This window comes from Anneissia japonica, unplaced genomic scaffold, assembly GCF_011630105.1.
Source record: "Anneissia japonica isolate Jap-2015-1 unplaced genomic scaffold, ASM1163010v1 scaffold695_len1296351_cov181, whole genome shotgun sequence".
NCBI lineage: Eukaryota > Metazoa > Echinodermata > Crinoidea > Comatulida > Comatulidae > Anneissia > Anneissia japonica.
The window spans coordinates 413,313-417,603 of record NW_022740852.1 but is presented as its reverse complement, the minus strand read 5'-3'; the positions used below and the strand labels follow the sequence as shown (position 1 = coordinate 417,603).

Sequence of the window (4,291 nt, the reverse complement as noted above, 5' to 3'; positions counted from 1 at the left end):
CTGATAGTATTATGTTGAAAACAAACTGAATAAATATACTTGTACGATGGAGCTTTTATTTAGTATCTGCATATAATTGAAGAAGAAATATGTGGTAGACACCATTAAAATTAATAACTGATGCCTAGTTTTTGTTGTCAAGTGCAAGTGGATTTGAATAATTATTCATTCATTAAACAACATTTATTTCCGTAAATGTTAAACAATATTTATAGTAAATCATTATGGCTGAAAGTGGGGGGACGAGATGAAAAATAAAGCCTTGGGCCGTAGGCCCAAGCAATGGTTAAGGACCAGGGGCGATAACCCCGGAAGCTCTGGTGCATATAGCCTTTTAATTGATTTTAAGCAATGCAATTAACATTTATTTAAATACGAAATTTAAAAAAAAATTTGAAATAGAGCTGGGCCCAGAGAGGGACTTTTACAGATGGAGAGTGTAGCTGGACTACCACCTCAGCCCCACCATCATTGGGGCTGAGGTAAGAAAATTTATGATTATGACACCTCTAGATTGCCGGAAATGGCACTCTCAGACCTAAATTCTAATTCTAATTTTCCTTTGTTTTTTTTCCATTTAAAAAAATAATTTTGAAAAAATTAGGGCCGGCTCGGCCCCACTTGAATCTGCCACTGATTATTATGGCGTCATTCTGAGACTGCGTCAACGTAACACTGGAGTTTGTAAACTTTTGGTAGGCTTATCACTTAATCGAAATAGGTGGACATCATATCCGTGAAATCAGAAAAAAACAGTAATCCTATGTATGTAGATAATATTAAACACTAGTATATACGTACGAGTCATAATAATATACAAAAAGAATAAATCATTTATATTAGAAATTGTGCACTTTTGAGTTTGTAAAAATACTGGCCTAATAAGGATAAATTCTTCCAATTTCAACAACGTTCAGTACATTGTTTTCACAATAAATTTAGCCTCTGATAGTCGTTGCACCCATAAAATCGATCTAGTGGGTTTCTGAGATGGTTACCGGAAAATACGTACCGCACTTAGAAAAGTGAACAGACAAAATTCATGAGTCATGCGTAATTGTTATTCTTTCCATTCGCTTGTAAAAGTGGGGTTTTAATTATAGAAGATTGGTGAAAAGAGGGGGGGAGACAATCGATACCATGTCCCCCCCCCCACTTTGAAAAGTAGGGGGACACGTCCCCCCTGTCTCCCACCAATCGACGCCCATGCTCTGACCACAAGCAATCAAGACAAGACTAGACAAGAACAACTCGCTCGACGCGAACATTTTAGTTTATTAGTTTATTTACAAACATTCAAATACCTCTGACCGCAAGCAATCAAGGAAAAACTAGACAAGAACAAACCTGCGCGACATGAAAAGTTCAGTGTATTATACAAACGTTGAGACCGCTACACAACGGCCTTTGCTTCAAGATTTGAGCATGAAGGCAAGGCAAAAGCACCTTTCTTAGCTACGTTTTTTGTCCACTGATCGGTTAAAAAACGTATTTCATTTTTATTTTATCACTGAAAAACAACTACTGTAAAATTTTTAGCCCATAAATATGATGTGTGTGAAGAAAACATTAAACAATATTTTAATTTGGACCTTCAAAAAGCAGTTAAAAAGATAATGGCTATGAAATTTTAGGGGGGGGCTAAAGCCTGTTAAGCCCCCCTCCCCCTCTAAATCCGCCCCTGAAACCCTCATGGTATTATTTTAGAGTCAAATCTAAATAAACCTAACAAATTAGATTTTATTCTCTACAATTTTCCTCTGTAATAAAATTAGCAACATGTTTTGAATAGCATCTTGAGATGCATTTGCAAGGTACACTGACGAATCTAACGAATTTGAATTGGACGTCTACTAAAAAGAGTAACCAGTAGGAACTTGCTTTGTCGAGTTCCGTCTTTACTTCAGGTTGATTCCAAATGGTTGTTAAGGATTAAAAGCAAGAATATACACTAATTAAAACATTGGAATTCGTACCTAAATTTCACTTCATAATTAACCAACAAAAACGTCTACTGGCGTGTCATGTTAATTAACAGATAATCTCCATGGCAATGCGAGTACAGCTAAGCGTCTCGTTTACACAGCGAGTGGTATGCATGTCGTTAAACGATGTCTATTTAACTATCGTCTGGTTTTCCTAGTTGAGTGTTACCGTCCTGAATTGGACATATCGTCCGAGATTCAAAATAGGGAGTTCATGTTTTCAGGAAAGTATTTTATTAAAAGAAGTATAGGAATGATTTTGGGGCTTAAAAAAATGTTCGGTTTTGAGTGAAATTCGATTTTGTGCGCATTGAGTTACACATAGTATTGTTCTATGTTTTTTTTTCCCCGAAAATTTGCAAGTCGAAATCTGTATAACTCGATCTTTTTCTGCCAGTCCCATTAGATTCGACTTAGGCGGAGTCGACTGTAATATAAAAATAATGTACTCAAAGTGCTTTGGTTATAGGTGTTTTCCCCCAGTTTTTCATCTTGAGATAAGAAAGTACAACATGCTGTAATCCAAGTACACGCCTTCGTGTTGGGATTCAATATTTCGACATTAATTATGTCAACACCATTCCTGATGATTAATGACGAAGGCGTGTATTTCAATACTTGGAGTACGTATTATACTTTTTACATACTACATTAGAGATCTGTGCGAAGCCCTGTTTTTATTGGGAGCCAAATGAATGGTGGGGTAAAAACTCCCCTTGCATCCCTTTGGAAGCTTCACTTAATAGTAGATATTATTGGCTTTTGCCATGGAAAAAAGTATCCCATTTTGGCTTTACTATAAATGAACACAGGTTTCTTATTAAGGTTTATACTTTGTAACTGTGGCAAGTATTTAGTGCTTGTGCAGTGTTAAAAAAAAAACATTTTTTGCCAAAAATAAGCCAACTCTAGATTTCAAGATTTTCATGTTTTGTCAAAATGTTTATTTTTTTTTTTTAGGTGTGTCACTGTGGAAGCCCGACTAACCGCTATTATAGATAGTATCAGCAACTGAGATGATCCATGCATTTTGATCGATAAAATAAAAAAAATAAAAAAATAATCAAATGACATATTTTTTGGGGAGTGCACACCCTATAGATAGACCACGTTGCACTGAAAAACAAAAATTATCTCTAAAAAATCCTCTAAAATTGAAAAAGAAAGAGGTAGCAGCCCAAGGCTGAATAGGAATACTAACGGGAGCATGTCAAAACGGCAAAAAACCAAAACGGCAACGACCAAAATGCCAATGACCAAAACGGCAATTAACCAAAACGGCAAAAACAATTACCAAAACGGCAATAGATCAAAACGGCAATGACAATACCAAAACGGCAAAGGTGCAAAATCAATGACAAGAATGAAGCGCCACCGGGCATGGGCAGCTTATAATTTTCTGAATCGTGTTTTTTTTTTTTTGTTGGTATGTTTTTTGGTTTTTTTTCACACATCCATGACTAGGCCTATATTATATTAAAGTGTTATTTATTATTATTTTTTCCTCGTTTTACACTTTCATGGCATAATATTGTTTAGTCTCATTTTATCTGTATTTTAAGGTTGTAATTATTTAAATGTACACTGCTTTTATTGCAGTCTTTTTACTATTGAATTGTATTGTATGTTATTACTGTATTATCATTGTTATTATTATTATTGTTGTTGTTGTTATTATTATTATTATCATTATTATTATTGTTGTTGTTCTTCTTTTTTAAAGTGTAATTTATAATTATTATTTTTTTCTTTCGTGCATTTCTACTTTTACGACATAAATTGTTTAGCCTTATTTTGTCTGCATTTTGAAGTTTATTTTGTCTGCGTTTTGACATAGGCCTATATTGCCGTTTTGATCTTGCCGTTTTGACTTATTGTCGTTCTGGTTGAAAAGTCTTGCCGTTTTGGTTTTTTGCCGTTTTCCTCATTGCCGTTTTGACTTACTGCCGTTTTGGTTTTTTTGCTGTTCTGTCCGGCAACCATACTAACACCACTACAGTACAACTATAGTGTAGAAGAAAAGCTGTATTGTTAACAAACACAAGTTGGAGACATGATGAATAAAAAGTATAGCCGCGTTAGTCTGTACAGTATAGAAAGTATAAAGTAAAAAACAGTAGCACTTTTGAGACTAACAATATATAATTTATTCTCTAGCTTCTGTCCACACAGTGGACTTCATCAGGAGACTGTACAAATGGGATAAGAAACAACTATAATATACAACTGAAATAAAGGGGGCGGTCCTAAAACAACAAAGAATGGTGTACAAAGCAAGTACAAGTCTGCCGAAATAAGCAATCTAA

At 34.8% G+C, this 4,291-nt stretch overlaps 1 protein-coding gene across 1 annotated transcript in view; it reads right to left on the bottom strand.

The window, feature by feature from the left end:
• The window catches only part of LOC117118426 (phospholipid phosphatase 1-like), a 14,509-nt gene extending 10,519 nt beyond the window's left edge, over window positions 1-3,990 (bottom strand). The window contains exon 1 of the mRNA XM_033263017.1: window positions 3,930-3,990. The gene's annotated coding sequence lies outside the window, so the exon portion shown is untranslated. The remainder of the gene's footprint in view (window positions 1-3,929) is intronic.
• Window positions 3,991-4,291: the final 301 nt, after the last annotated feature.